This window comes from Anomaloglossus baeobatrachus, chromosome 12 (genome assembly GCF_048569485.1).
Source record: "Anomaloglossus baeobatrachus isolate aAnoBae1 chromosome 12, aAnoBae1.hap1, whole genome shotgun sequence".
Lineage (NCBI taxonomy): Eukaryota > Metazoa > Chordata > Amphibia > Anura > Aromobatidae > Anomaloglossus > Anomaloglossus baeobatrachus.
The window spans coordinates 84,678,699-84,695,081 of record NC_134364.1 but is presented as its reverse complement, the minus strand read 5'-3'; positions in this window follow the sequence as shown (position 1 = coordinate 84,695,081).

Here is a 16,383-nt window from a genome sequence, read left to right as displayed (position 1 = left end):
GGTATTGCAATTTTTTGCCATTTTGAGGCGAAATTGTTCCTTTGGGGGGGTATTGCAACTTTTGGCCATTTTGAAGCGAAATTGTTCCTTTGGGGGGTATTGCAATTTTTTTTTCATTTTGAGGCGAAATTGTTCCTTTGGGAAGGAATTGCAAATTTTGGCCATTTTGAAGCGAAATTGTTCCTTTGGGGGGGTATTGCAATTTTTTGCCATTTTGAGGCGAAATTGTTCCTTTGGGGGGGTATTGCAACTTTTCGGCATTTTGAGGCGAAATTGTTCCTTTGGGGGGGTATTGCAATTTTTTGCCATTTTGAGGTGAAATTGTTCCTTTGGGGGGTATTGCAAATTTTGGCCATTTTGAGGCGAAATTGTTCCTTTGGGGGGGTATTGCAATTTTTTGCCATTTTGAGGTGAAATTGTTCCTTTGGTGGGGGTATTGCAACTTTTGGCCATTTTGAAGCGAAATTGTTCCTTTGGGGGGGTATTGCAATTTTTTGCCATTTTGAGGCGAAATTGTTCCTTTCGGGGGGTATTGCAACTTTTGGCCATTTTGAAGCGAAATTGTTCCTTTGGGGGGTATTGCAACTTCTCGGCATTTTGAGGCGAAATTGTTCCTTGGGGGGGTATTGCAACTTTTGGCCATTTTGAAGCGAAATTGTTCCTTTGGGGGGGTATTGCAATTTTTTGCCATTTTGAGGCAAAATTGTTCCTTTGGGGGGGTATTGCAACTTTTGGCCATATTGAAGCGAAATTGTTCCTTTGGGGGGTTTTTACAATTTTTGGCCCTTTTGAGGCGAAATTGTTCCTTTCGGTGGGTATTGCAACTTTTCGGCATTTTGAGGCGAAATTGTTCCTTTGGGGGGGTATTGCAACTTTTGGCCATTTTGAAGCGAAATTGTTCCTTTGGGGGGGTATTGCAATTTTTTGCCATTTTGAGGCGAAATTGTTCCTTTGGGGGGGTATTGCAACTTTTGGCCATTTTAAAGCGAAATTGTTCCTTTGGGGGGGTATTGCAACTTTTGGCCATTTTGAAGCGAAATTGTTCCTTTGGGGGGGTATTGCAACTTTTGGCCATTTTGAAGTGAAATTGTTCCTTTGGGGGGGTATTGCAATTTTTTGCCATTTTGAGGCGAAATTGTTCCTTTGGAGGGGGTATTGCAACTTTTGGCCATTTTGAAGCGAAATTGTTCCTTTCGGGGGGTATTGCAACTTTTCAGCATTTTGAGGCGAAATTGTTCCTTTGGGGGGGTATTGCAACTTTTCGGCATTTTGAGGCGAAATTGTTCCTTTGGGGGGGTATTGCAACTTTTGGCCATTTTGAAGCGAAATTGTTCCTTTGGGGGGGTATTGCAACTTTTGGCCATTTTGAAGTGAAATTGTTCCTTTGGGGGTTGTATTGCAATTTTTTGCCATTTTGAGGCGAAATTGTTCCTATGGGGGGGTATTGCAACTTTTCGGCATTTTGAGGCGAAATTGTTCCTTTGGGGGGTATTGCAATTTTTTTTCCATTTTGAGGCGAAATTGTTCCTTTGGGGGGGTATTGCAACTTTTGGCCATTTTGAAGCGAAATTGTTCCTTTCGGGGGGTATTGCAACTTTTCGGCATTTTGAAGCGAAATTGTTCCTTTGGGGGGTATTGCAATTTTTTGCCATTTTGAGGCGAAATTGTTCCTTTGGGGGGTATTGCAACTTTTGGCCATTTTGAAGCGAAATTGTTCCTTTGGGGGGTATTGCAAATTTTGGCCATTTTGAAGCGAAATTGTTCCTTTGGGGGGGTATTGCAATTTTTTGCCATTTTGAGGCGAAATTGTTCCTTTGGGGGGGTATTGCAACTTTTGGCCATATTGAAGCGAAATTGTTCCTTTGGGGGTTTTTTACAATTTTTGGCCATTTTGAGGCGAAATTGTTCCTTTCGGGGGTATTGCAATTTTTAACCATTTTGAGGCGAAATTGTTCCTTTGGGGGGGTATTGCAACTTTTGGCCATTTTGAAGCGAAATTGTTCCTTTCGGGGGGTATTGCAACTTTTCGGCATTTTGAGGCGAAATTGTTCCTTTGGGGGGGTATTGCAACTTTTGGCCATATTGAAGCGAAATTGTTCCTTTGGGGGGGTATTGCAATTTTTAACCATTTTGAGGCGAAATTGTTCCTTTGGGGGGGTATTGCAACTTTTGGCCATTTTGAAGCGAAATTGTTCCTTTCGGGGGGTATTGCAACTTTTCAGCATTTTGAGGCGAAATTGTTCCTTTGGGGGGGTATTGCAATTTTTTTCCATTTTGAGGCGAAATTGTTCCTTTGGGGGGGTATTGCAACTTTTGGCCATTTTGAAGCGAAATTGTTCCTTTGGGGGGTATTGCAATTTTTTTTTCATTTTGAGGCGAAATTGTTCCTTTGGGAAGGAATTGCAAATTTTGGCCATTTTGAAGCGAAATTGTTCCTTTGGGGGGGTATTGCAACTTTTCGGCATTTTGAGGCGAAATTGTTCCTTTGGGGGGGTATTGCAATTTTTTGCCATTTTGAGGTGAAATTGTTCCTTTGGGGGGGTATTGCAAATTTTGGCCATTTTGAGGCGAAATTGTTCCTTTGGGGGGGTATTGCAATTTTTTGCCATTTTGAGGTGAAATTGTTCCTTTGGGGGGGTATTGCAACTTTTGGCCATTTTGAAGCGAAATTGTTCCTTTGGGGGGTATTGCAATTTTTTGCCATTTTGAGGTGAAATTGTTCCTTTGGGGGGGTATTGCAACTTTTGGCCATTTTGAAGCGAAATTGTTCCTTTGGGGGGTATTGCAACTTCTCGGCATTTTGAGGCGAAATTGTTCCTTGGGGGGTATTGCAACTTTTGGCCATTTTGAAGCGAAATTGTTCCTTTGGCGGGGGTATTGCAATTTTTTGCCATTTTGAGGCAAAATTGTTCCTTTGGGGGGGTATTGCAACTTTTGGCCATATTGAAGCGAAATTGTTCCTTTGGGGGGTTTTTACAATTTTTGGCCATTTTGAGGCGAAATTGTTCCTTTCGGTGGGTATTGCAACTTTTCGGCATTTTGAGGCGAAATTGTTCCTTTGGGGGGGTATTGCAACTTTTGGCCATTTTGAAGCGAAATTGTTCCTTTGGGGGGGGTATTGCAATTTTTTGCCATTTTGAGGCGAAATTGTTCCTATGGGGGGGTATTGCAACTTTTCGGCATTTTGAGGCGAAATTGTTCCTTTGGGGGGTATTGCAATTTTTTTTCCATTTTGAGGCGAAATTGTTCCTTTGGGGGGGTATTGCAACTTTTGGCCATTTTGAAGCGAAATTGTTCCTTTCGGGGGGTATTGCAACTTTTCGGCATTTTGAAGCGAAATTGTTCCTTTGGGGGGTATTGCAATTTTTTGCCATTTTGAGGCGAAATTGTTCCTTTGGGGGGGTATTGCAACTTTTGGCCATTTTGAAGCGAAATTGTTCCTTTCGGGGGTATTGCAACTTTTCGGCATTTTGAAGCGAAATTGTTCCTTTGGGGGGGTATTGCAAATTTTGGCCATTTTGAAGCGAAATTGTTCCTTTGGGGGGTATTGCAATTTTTTGCCAATTTGAGGCGAAATTGTTCCTTTGGGGGGGTATTGCAACTTTTCGGCATTTTGAGGCGAAATTGTTCCTTTGGGGGGGGTATTGCAATTTTTTTTCCATTTTGAGGCGAAATTGTTCCTTTGGGGGGGTATTGCAACTTTTGGCCATTTTGAAGCGAAATTGTTCCTTTCGGGGGGTATTGCAACTTTTCGGCATTTTGAAGCGAAATTGTTCCTTTGGGGGGGTATTGGAACTTTTGGCCATTTTGAAGCAAAATTGTTCCTTTGGGGGGGTATTGCAATTTTTTGCTATTTTGAGGCGAAATTGTTCCTTTGGGGGGGTATTGCAACTTTTCGGCATTTTGAGGCGAAATTGTTCCTTTGGGGGGGTATTGCAATTTTTTGCCATATTGAAGCGAAATTGTTCCTTTGGGGGGGTATTGCAACTTTTGGCCATTTTGAAGCGAAATTGTTCCTTTGGGGGTATTGCATTTTTTTGCCATTTTGAGGCGAAATTGTTCCTTTGGGGGGTATTGCAACTTTTGGCCATTTTGAGGCGAAATTGTTCCTTTGGGGGGGTATTGCAAATTTTGGCCATTTTGAAGCGAAATTGTTCCTTTGGGGGGGTATTGCAATTTTTTGCCATTTTGAGGCGAAATTGTTCCTTTGGGGGGGTATTGCAAATTTTGGCCATTTTGAAGCGAAATTGTTCCTTTGGGGGGGTATTGCAATTTTTTGCCATTTTGAGGCGAAATTGTTCCTTTGGGGGGGTATTGCAACTTTTGGCCTTTTTGAAGCGAAATTGTTCCTTTGGGGGGGTATTGCAACTTTTCGGCATTTTGAAGCGAAATTGTTCCTTTGGGGGGGTATTGGAACTTTTGGCCATTTTGAAGCGAAATTGTTCCTTTGGGGGGGTATTGCAATTTTTTGCTATTTTGAGGCGAAATTGTTCCTTTGGGGGGGTATTGCAACTTTTCGGCATTTTGAGGCGAAATTGTTCCTTTGGGGGGGTATTGCAATTTTTTGCCATATTGAAGCGAAATTGTTCCTTTGGGGGGGTATTGCAACTTTTGGCCATTTTGAAGCGAAATTGTTCCTTTGGGGGTATTGCATTTTTTTGCCATTTTGAGGCGAAATTGTTCCTTTGGGGGGTATTGCAACTTTTGGCCATTTTGAGGCGAAATTGTTCCTTTGGGGGGGTATTGCAAATTTTGGCCATTTTGAAGCGAAATTGTTCCTTTGGGGGGGTATTGCAATTTTTTGCCATTTTGAGGCGAAATTGTTCCTTTTGGGGGGTATTGCAAATTTTGGCCATTTTGAAGCGAAATTGTTCCTTTGGGGGGGTATTGCAATTTTTTGCCATTTTGAGGCGAAATTGTTCCTTTGGGGGGGTATTGCAACTTTTGGCCTTTTTGAAGCGAAATTGTTCCTTTGGGGGGGTATTGCAACTTTTCGGCATTTTGAGGCGAAATTGTTCCTTTGGGGGGGTATTGCAACTTTTGGCCATTTTGAAGCGAAATTGTTCCTTTGGGGGGGTATGGCAACTTTTCGGCATTTTGAGGCAAAATTGTTCCTTAGGGGGGTATTGCAACTTTTGGCCATTTTGAAGCGAAATTGTTCCTTTGGGGGGGTATTGCAATTTTTAACCATTTTGAGGCGAAATTGTTCCTTTGGGGGGGTATTGCAACTTTTGGCCATTTTGAAGTAAAATTGTTTCTTTCGGGGGGTATTGCAACTTTTCGGCATTTTGAGGCGAAATTGTTCCTTTGGGGGGTATTGCAATGTTTTTGCCATTTTGAGGCGAAATTGTTCCTTTGGGGGGGTATTGCAACTTTTGGCCATATTGAAGCGAAATTGTTCCTTTGGGGGGTTTTTACAATTTTTGGCCATTTTGAGGCGAAATTGTTCCTTTGGGGGGGTATTGCAATTTTTTGCCATTTTAAAGCGAAATTGTTCCTTTGGGGGGGTATTGCAACTTTTGGCCATTTTGAAGCGAAATTGTTCCTTTGGGGGGTATTGCAATTTTTTTTCCATTTTGAGGCGAAATTGTTCCTTTGGGGGGGTATTGCAACTTTTGGCCATTTTGAAGCGAAATTGTTCCTTTCGGGTGGTATTGCAACTTTTCGGCATTTTGAAGCGAAATTGTTCCTTTGGGGGGGTATTGCAAATTATGGCCATTTTGAAGCGAAATTGTTCCTTTGGGGGGGTATTGCAATTTTTTGCCATTTTGAGGCGAAATTGTTCCTTTCGGGGGTATTGCAACTTTTCGGCATTTTGAGGCGAAATTGTTCCTTTAAGGGGGTTTTGCAACTTTTGGCCATTTTGAAGCGAAATTGTTCCTTTGGGGGGGTATTGCAACTTTTCGGCATTTTGAGGCGAAATTGTTCCTTTGGGGGGGTTTTGCAATTTTTTGCCATTTTGAGGCGAAATTGTTCCTTTGGGGGGGTATTGCAACTTTTGGCCATATTGAAGCGAAATTGTTCCTTTGGGGGGTTTTTACAATTTTTGGCCATTTTGAGGCGAAATTGTTCATTTGGGGGGTATTGCAACTTTTGGCCATTTTGAAGCGAAATTGTTCCTTTGGGGGGGTATTGCAATTTTTTGCCATTTTGAGGCGAAATTGTTCCTTTGGGGGGGTATTGCAACTTTTGGCCATTTTGAAGTGAAATTGTTCCTTTGGGGGGGTATTGCAACTTTTCGGCATTTTGAGGCGAAATTGTTCCTTTGGGGGGGTTTTGCAATTTTTTGCCATTTTGAGGCGAAATTGTTCCTTTGGGGGGGTATTGCAACTTTTGGCCATATTGAAGCGAAATTGTTCCTTTGGGGGGTTTTTACAATTTTTGGCCATTTTGAGGCGAAATTGTTCATTTGGGGGGTATTGCAACTTTTGGCCATTTTGAAGCGAAATTGTTCCTTTGGGGGGGTATTGCAATTTTTTGCCATTTTGAGGCGAAATTGTTCCTTTGGGGGGTTATTGCAACTTTTGGCCATTTTAAAGCGAAATTGTTCCTTTGGGGGGGTATTGCAACTTTTCGGCATTTTGAGGCGAAATTATTCCTTTGGGGGGGTATTGCAATTTTTTTCCATTTTGAGGCGAAATTGTTCCTTTGGGGGGGTATTGCAACTTTTGGCCATTTTGAAGCGAAATTGTTCCTTTCGGGGGGTATTGCAACTTTTCGGCATTTTGAGGCGAAATTGTTCCTTTGGGGGGGTATTGCAACTTTTGGCCATTTTGAAGCGAAATTGTTCCTTTCGGGGGGTATTGCAACTTTTCGGCATTTTGAGGCGAAATTGTTCCTTTGGGGGGGTATTGCAACTTTTGGCCATATTGAAGCGAAATTGTTCCTTTGGGGGGGTATTGCAATTTTTAACCATTTTGAGGCGAAATTGTTCCTTTGGGGGGGTATTGCAACTTTTGGCCATTTTGAAGCGAAATTGTTTCTTTCGGGGGGTATTGCAACTTTTCGGCATTTTGAGGCGAAATTGTTCCTTTGGGGGGGTATTGCAACTTTTGGCCATTTTGAAGCGAAATTGTTCCTTTCGGGGGGTATTGCAACTTTTCGGCATTTTGAGGCGAAATTGTTCCTTTGGGGGGGTATTGCAACTTTTGGCCATATTGAAGCGAAATTGTTCCTTTGGGGGGGTATTGCAATTTTTAACCATTTTGAGGCGAAATTGTTCCTTTGGGGGGGTATTGCAACTTTTGGCCATTTTGAAGCGAAATTGTTTCTTTCGGGGGGTATTGCAACTTTTCAGCATTTTGAGGCGAAATTGTTCCTTTGGGGGGGTATTGCAATTTTTTGCCATTTTGAGGCGAAATTGTTCCTTTGGGGGGGTATTGCAACTTTTCGGCATTTTGAGGCGAAATTGTTCCTTTGGGGGGTATTGCAATTTTTTTTCCATTTTGAGGCGAAATTGTTCCTTTGGGGGGGTCTTGCAACTTTTGGCCATTTTGAAGCGAAATTATTCCTTTCGGGGGGTATTGCAACTTTTCGGCATTTTGAAGCGAAATTGTTCCTTTGGGGGGTATTGCAATTTTTTGCCATTTTGAGGCGAAATTGTTCCTTTGGGGGGGTATTGCAACTTTTGGCCTTTTTGAAGCGAAATTGTTCCTTTGGGGGGGTATTGCAACTTTTCGGCATTTTGAGGCGAAATTGTTCCTTTGGGGGGGTATTGCAATTTTTTGCCATTTTGAGGCGAAATTGTTCCTTTGGGGGGTATTGCAACTTTTGGCCATTTTGAAGCGAAATTGTTCCTTTGGGGGGGTATGGCAACTTTTCGGCATTTTGAGGCGAAATTGTTCCTTAGGGGGGTATTGCAACTTTTGGCCATTTTGAAGCGAAATTGTTCCTTTGGGGGGGTATTGCAATTTTTAACTATTTTGAGGCGAAATTGTTCCTTTGGGGGGGTATTGCAACTTTTGGCCATTTTGAGGCGAAATTGTTCCTTTGGGGGGGTATTGCAACTTTTGGCCATTTTGAAGCGAAATTGTTCCTTTGGGGGGGTATTGCAACTTTTCGGCATTTTGAGGCGAAATTGTTCTTTGGGGGGGTATTGCAATTTTTTGCCATTTTGAGGCGAAATTGTTCCTTTGGGGGGGGTATTGCAACTTTTCGGCATTTTGAGGCGAAATTGTTCCTTGGGGGGGTATTGCAACTTTTGGCCATTTTGAAGCGAAATTGTTCCTTTGGGGGGGTATTGCAATTTTTAACCATTTTGAGGCGAAATTGTTCCTTTGGGGGGGTATTGAAACTTTTGGCCATTTTGAAGTGAAATTGTTCCTTTCGGGGGGTATTGCAACTTTTCAGCATTTTGAAGCGAAATTGTTCCTTTGGGGGGTATTGCAATTTTTTGCCATTTTGAGGCGAAATTGTTCCTTTGGGGGGGTATTGCAATTTTTTGCCATTTTGAGGCGAAATTGTTCCTTTGGGGGGGTATTGCAATTTTTTGCCATTTTGAGGCGAAATTGTTCCTTTGGGGGGTATTGCAATTTTTTGCCATTTTGAGGCGAAATTGTTCCTTTGGGGGGGTATTGCAACTTTTGGCCATATTGAAGCGAAATTGTTCCTTTGGGGGTTTTTTACAATTTTTGGCCATTTTGAGGCGAAGCTGTTCCTTTCGGGGGTATTGCAATTTTTTGCCATTTTAAGGCGAAATTGTTCCTTTGGGGGGGTATATCAACTTTTCGGCATTTTGAGGCGAAATTGTTCCTTTGGGGGGGTATTGCAATTTTTTGCCATTTTGAGGTGAAATTGTTCCTTTGGGGGGGTAGTGCAACTTTTGGCCATTTTGAAGCGAAATTGTTCCTTTGGGGGGTATTGCATTTTTTTGCCATTTTGAGGCGAAATTGTTCCTTTGGGGGGGTATTGCAATTTTTTTCCATTTTGAGGCGAAATTGTTCCTTTGGGGGGGTATTGCAACTTTTGGCCATATTGAAGCGAAATTGTTCCTTTGGGGGGTATTGCAACTTTTCGGCATTTTGAGGAGAAATTGTTCCTTTGGGGGGGTATTGCAACTTTTGGCCATATTGAAGCGAAATTGTTCCTTTGGGGGGGTATTGCAATTTTTTGCCATTTTGAGGCGAAATTGTTCCTTTGGGGGGGTATTGCAACTTTTGGCCATTTTGAAGTGAAATTGTTCCTTTGGGGGGGTATTGCAACTTTTCGGCATTTTGAGGCGAAATTGTTCCTTTGGGGGGGTTTTGCAATTTTTTGCCATTTTGAGGCGAAATTGTTCCTTTGGGGGGGTATTGCAACTTTTGGCCATTTTGAAGCGAAATTGTTCCTTTCGGGGGGTATTGCAACTTTTCGGCATTTTGAGGAGAAATTGTTCCTTTGGGGGGTTTTTACAATTTTTGGCCATTTTGAGGCGAAATTGTTCCTTTCGGGGGGGTATTGCAACTTTTCGGCATTTTGAGGCGAAATTGTTCATTTGGGGGGGTATTGCAACTTTTGGCCATTTTGAAGCAAAATTGTTCCTTTGGGGAGGTATTGCAATTTTTTGCCATTTTGAGGCGAAATTGTTCCTTTGGGGGGGTATTGCAACTTTTGGCCATTTTGAAGCGAAATTGTTCCTTTCGGGGGGTTTTGCAACTTTTCGGCATTTTGAGGCGAAATTGTTCATTTGGGGGGGTATTGCAACTTTTGGCCATTTTGAAGCGAAATTGTTCCTTTGGGGGGTATTGCAACTTTTCGGCATTTTGAGGCAAAATTGTTCCTTTGGGGGGGTATTGCAATTTTTTGCCATTTTGAGGCGAAATTGTTCCTTTGGGGGGGTATTGCAACTTTTGGCCATTTTGAAGCGAAATTGTTCCTTTGGCGGGGTATTGCAATTTTTTGCCATTTTGAGGTGAAATTGTTCCTTTGGGGGGGTAGTGCAACTTTTGGCCATTTTGAAGCGAAATTGTTCCTTTGGGGGGTATTGCATTTTTTTGCCATTTTGAGGCGAAATTGTTCCTTTGGGGGGGTATTGCAATTTTTTTCCATTTTGAGGCGAAATTGTTCCTTTGGGGGGGGTATTGCAACTTTTGGCCTTTTTGAGGCGAAATTGTTCCTTGGGGGGGTATTGCAACTTTTCGGCATTTTGAGGCGAAATTGTTTCTTGGGGGGTATTGCAACTTTTGGCCATTTTGAAGCGAAATTGTTCCTTTGGGGGGGTATTGCAATTTTTAACCATTTTGAGGCGAAATTGTTCCTTTGGGGGGGTATTGCAACTTTTGGCCATTTTGAAGTGAAATTGTTCCTTTCGGGGGGTATTGCAACTTTTCGGCATTTTGAAGCGAAATTGTTCCTTTGGGGGGTATTGCAATTTTTTGCCATTTTGAGGCGAAATTGTTCCTTTGGGGGGGTATTGCAACTTTTGGCCATTTTGAAGCGAAATTGTTCCTTTGGGGGGGTATTGCAATTTTTTTTTCATTTTGAGGCGAAATTGTTCCTTTGGGGGGTATTGCAAATTTTGGCCATTTTGAAGCGAAATTGTTCCTTTGGGGGGGTATTGCAATTTTTTGCCATTTTAAGGCGAAATTGTTCCTTTGGGGGGGTATTGCAACTTTTCGGCATTTTGAGGCGAAATTGTTCCTTTGGGGGGTATTGCAATTTTTTGCCATTTTGAGGTGAAATTGTTCCTTTGGGGGGGTATTGCAACTTTTGGCCTTTTTGAGGCGAAATTGTTCCTTTCGGGGGGTATTGCAACTTTTGGCCATTTTGAAGCAAAATTGTTCCTTTGGGGGGGTATTGCAACTTTTGGCCATTTTGAAGCGAAATTGTTCCTTTGGGGGGGTATTGCAATTTTTTGCCATTTTGAGGCGAAATTGTTCCTTTGGGGGGGTATTGCAACTTTTGGCCTTTTTGAGGCGAAATTGTTCCTTTCGGGGGGTATTGCAACTTTTGGCCATTTTGAAGCGAAATTGTTCCTTTGGGGGGTATTGCAACTTCTCGGCATTTTGAGGCGAAATTGTTCCTTGGGGGGGTATTGCAACTTTTGCCCATTTTGAAGCGAAATTGTTCCTTTGGGGGGGTGTTGCAATTTTTTGCCATTTTGAGGCGAAATTGTTCCTTTGGGGGGGTATTGCAACTTTTGGCCATTTTGAAGCGAAATTGTTCCTTTGGGGGGGTATTGCAACTTTTCGGCATTTTGAGGCGAAATTGTTCCTTTGGGGGGGTATTGCAATTTTTTGCCATTTTGAGGCGAAATTGTTCCTTTGGGGGGGTATTGCAACTTTTGGCCATTTTGAAGCGAAATTGTTCCTTTGGGGGGGTATTGCAACTTTTGGCCATTTTGAAGCGAAATTGTTCCTTTGGGGGGGTATTGCAACTTTTGGCCATTTTGAAGTGAAATTGTTCCTTTCGGGGGGTATTGCAACTTTTCAGCATTTTGAAGCGAAATTGTTCCTTTGGGGGGTATTGCAATTTTTTGCCATTTTGAGGCGAAATTGTTCCTTTGGGGGGGGTATTGCAATTTTTTGCCATTTTGAGGCGAAATTGTTCCTTTGGGGGGGTATTGCAATTTTTTGCCATTTTGAGGCGAAATTGTTCCTTTGGGGGGTATTGCAATTTTTTGCCATTTTGAGGCGAAATTGTTCCTTTGGGGGGGTATTGCAACTTTTGGCCATATTGAAGCGAAATTGTTCCTTTGGGGGTTTTTTACAATTTTTTGCCATTTTGAGGCGAAATTGTTCCTTTGGGGGGGTATTGCAACTTTTCGGCATTTTGAGGCGAAATTGTTCCTTTGGGGGGGTATTGCAACTTTTGGCCATTTTGAAGCGAAATTGTTCCTTTGGGGGGGTATTGCAATTTTTTGCCATTTTGAGGCGAAATTGTTCCTTTGGGGGGGTATTGCAACTTTTGGCCATTTTGAAGTGAAATTGTTCCTTTGGGGGGGTATTGCAACTTTTCGGCATTTTGAGGCGAAATTGTTCCTTTGGGGGGGTTTTGCAATTTTTTGCCATTTTGAGGCGAAATTGTTCCTTTGGGGGGGTATTGCAACTTTTGGCCATTTTGAAGCGAAATTGTTCCTTTCGGGGGGTATTGCAACTTTTCGGCATTTTGAGGAGAAATTGTTCCTTTGGGGGGGTATTGCAACTTTTGGCCATATTGAAGCGAAATTGTTCCTTTGGGGGGGTATTGCAATTTTTAACCATTTTGAGGCGAAATTGTTCCTTTGGGGGGTTATTGCAACTTTTGGCCATTTTGAAGCGAAATTGTTCCTTTCGGGGGGTATTGCAACTTTTCAGCATTTTGAGGTGAAATTGTTCCTTTGGGGGGGTATTGCAATTTTTTGCCATTTTGAGGCGAAATTGTTCCTTTGGGGGGGTATTGCAAATTTTGGCCATTTTGAAGCGAAATTGTTCCTTTGGGGGGGTATTGCAATTTTTTGCCATTTTAAGGCGAAATTGTTCCTTTGGGGGGGTATATCAACTTTTCGGCATTTTGAGGCGAAATTGTTCCTTTGGGGGGGTATTGCAATTTTTTGCCATTTTGAGGTGAAATTGTTCCTTTGGGGGGGTAGTGCAACTTTTGGCCATTTTGAAGCGAAATTGTTCCTTTGGGGGGTATTGCATTTTTTTGCCATTTTGAGGCGAAATTGTTCCTTTGGGGGGGTATTGCAATTTTTTTCCATTTTGAGGCGAAATTGTTCCTTTGGGGGGGTATTGCAACTTTTGGCCATATTGAAGCGAAATTGTTCCTTTGGGGGGTTTTTACAATTTTTGGCCATTTTGAGGCGAAGCTGTTCCTTTCGGGGGTATTGCAACTTTTCGGCATTTTGAGGCGAAATTGTTCCTTTGGGGGGGTATTGCAACTTTTGGCCATTTTGAAGCGAAATTGTTCCTTTGGGGGGGTATTGCAATTTTTTGCCATTTTGAGGCGAAATTGTTCCTTTGGGGGGGTATTGCAACTTTTGGCCATTTTGAAGTGAAATTGTTCCTTTGGGGGGGTATTGCAACTTTTCGGCATTTTGAGGCGAAATTGTTCCTTTGGGGGGGTTTTGCAATTTTTTGCCATTTTGAGGCGAAATTGTTCCTTTGGGGGGGTATTGCAACTTTTGGCCATTTTGAAGCGAAATTGTTCCTTTTGGGGGTTTTTACAATTTTTGGCCATTTTGAGGCGAAATTGTTCCTTTCGGGGGGTATTGCAACTTTTCGGCATTTTGAGGCGAAATTGTTCCTTTGGGGGGGTATTGCAACTTTTGGCCATTTTGAAGCGAAATTGTTCCTTTGGGGGGGTATTGCAATTTTTGGCCATTTTGAGGCGAAGCTGTTCCTTTCGGGGGTATTGCAACTTTTCGGCATTTTGAGGCGAAATTGTTCCTTTGGGGGGGTATTGCAACTTTTGGCCATTTTGAAGCGAAATTGTTCCTTTGGGGGGGTATTGCAATTTTTTGCCATTTTGAGGCGAAATTGTTCCTTTGGGGGGGTATTGCAACTTTTGGCCATTTTGAAGTGAAATTGTTCCTTTGGGGGGGTATTGCAACTTTTCGGCATTTTGAGGCGAAATTGTTCCTTTGGGGGGGTTTTGCAATTTTTTGCCATTTTGAGGCGAAATTGTTCCTTTCGGGGGGTATTGCAACTTTTCGGCATTTTGAGGCGAAATTGTTCCTTTGGGGGGGTATTGCAACTTTTGGCCATTTTGAAGCGAAATTGTTCCTTTGGGGGGGTATTGCAACTTTTCGGCATTTTGAGGCGAAATTGTTCCTTTGGGGGGGTATTGCAATTTTTTGCCATTTTAAAGCGAAATTGTTCCTTTGGGGGGGTATTGCAACTTTTGGCCATTTTGAAGCGAAATTGTTCCTTTCGGGGGGTATTGCAACTTTTCGGCATTTTGAGGCGAAATTGTTCCTTTGGGGGGGTATTGCAACTTTTGGCCATATTGAAGCGAAATTGTTCCTTTCGGTGGGTATTGCAACTTTTCAGCATTTTGAGGTGAAATTGTTCCTTTGGGGGGGTAGTGCAACTTTTGGCCATTTTGAAGCGAAATTGTTCCTTTGGGGGGTATTGCATTTTTTTGCCATTTTGAGGCGAAATTGTTCCTTTGGGGGGGTATTGCAATTTTTTTCCATTTTGAGGCGAAATTGTTCCTTTGGGGGGGTATTGCAACTTTTGGCCATATTGAAGCGAAATTGTTCCTTTGGGGGGTTTTTACAATTTTTGGCCATTTTGAGGCGAAGCTGTTCCTTTCGGGGGTATTGCAACTTTTCAAAATTTTGAGGCGAAATTGTTCCTTTGGGGGGGTATTGCAACTTTTGGCCATTTTGAAGCGAAATTGTTCCTTTGGGGGGGTATTGCAATTTTTTGCCATTTTGAGGCGAAATTGTTCCTTTGGGGGGGTATTGCAACTTTTGGCCATTTTGAAGTGAAATTGTTCCTTTGGGGGGGTATTGCAACTTTTCGGCATTTTGAGGCGAAATTGTTCCTTTGGGGGGGTTTTGCAATTTTTTGCCATTTTGAGGCGAAATTGTTCCTTTGGGGGGGTATTGCAACTTTTGGCCATTTTGAAGCGAAATTGTTCCTTTCGGGGGGGTATTGCAACTTTTCGGCATTTTGAGGCGAAATTGTTCCTTTGGGGGGGTATTGCAACTTTTGGCCATTTTGAAGCGAAATTGGTACTTTGGGGGGTATTGCAAATTTTCGGCATTTTGAGGCGAAATTGTTCCTTTGGGGGGTATTGCAATTTTTTTCCATTTTGAGGCGAAATTGTTCCTTTGGGGGGGGTATTGCAACTTTTGGCCTTTTTGAGGCGAAATTGTTCCTTTGGGGGGGTATTGCAACTTTTCGGCATTTTGAGGCGAAATTGTTTCTTGGGTGGGTATTGCAACTTTTGGCCATTTTGAAGTGAAATTGTTCCTTTCGGGGGGTATTGCAACTTTTCAGCATTTTGAAGCGAAATTGTTCCTTTGGGGGGGTATTGAAATTTTTTGCCATTTTGAGGCGAAATTGTTCCTTTGGGGGGGTATTGCAACTTTTGGCCATTTTGAAGCGAAATTGTTCCTTTGGGGGGGTATTGCAATTTTTTGCCATTTTGAGGCGAAATTGTTCCTTTGGGGGGGTATTGCAACTTTTGGCCATATTGAAGCGAAATTGTTCCTTTTGGGGGTTTTTACAATTTTTGGCCATTTTGAGGCGAAATTGTTCCTTTCGGGGGGTATTGCAACTTTTCGGCATTTTGAGGCGAAATTGTTCCTTTGGGGGGGTATTGCAACTTTTGGCCATTTTGAAGCGAAATTGTTCCTTTGGGGGGGTATTGCAACTTTTCGGCATTTTGAGGCGAAATTGTTCCTTTGGGGGGGTATTGCAATTTTTTGCCATTTTAAAGCGAAATTGTTCCTTTGGGGGGGTATTGCAACTTTTGGCCATTTTGAAGCGAAATTGTTCCTTTCGGGGGGTATTGCAACTTTTCGGCATTTTGAGGCGAAATTGTTCCTTTGGGGGGGTATTGCAACTTTTGGCCATATTGAAGCGAAATTGTTCCTTTCGGTGGGTATTGCAACTTTTCAGCATTTTGAGGCGAAATTGTTCCTTTGGGGGGGTATTGCAATTTTTTGCCATTTTGAGGTGAAATTGTTCCTTTGGGGGGGTAGTGCAACTTTTGGCCATTTTGAAGCGAAATTGTTCCTTTGGGGGGTATTGCATTTTTTTGCCATTTTGAGGCGAAATTGTTCCTTTGGGGGGGTATTGCAATTTTTTTCCATTTTGAGGCGAAATTGTTCCTTTGGGGGGGTATTGCAACTTTTGGCCATATTGAAGCGAAATTGTTCCTTTGGGGGGTTTTTACAATTTTTGGCCATTTTGAGGCGAAGCTGTTCCTTTCGGGGGTATTGCAACTTTTCGGCATTTTGAGGCGAAATTGTTCCTTTGGGGGGGTATTGCAACTTTTGGCCATTTTGAAGCGAAATTGTTCCTTTGGGGGGGTATTGCAATTTTTTGCCATTTTGAGGCGAAATTGTTCCTTTGGGGGGGTATTGCAACTTTTGGCCATTTTGAAGTGAAATTGTTCCTTTGGGGGGGTATTGCAACTTTTCGGCATTTTGAGGCGAAATTGTTCCTTTGGGGGGGTTTTGCAATTTTTTGCCATTTTGAGGCGAAATTGTTCCTTTGGGGGGGTATTGCAACTTTTGGCCATTTTGAAGCGAAATTGTTCCTTTCGGGGGGTATTGCAACTTTTCGGCATTTTGAGGCGAAATTGTTCCTTTGGGGGGGTATTGCAACTTTTGGCCATATTGAAGCGAAATTGTTCCTTTGGGGGGGTATTGCAATTTTTAACCATTTTGAGGCGAAATTGTTCCTTTGGGGGGTTATTGCAACTTTTGGCCATTTTGAAGCGAAATTGTTCCTTTCGGGGGGTATTGCA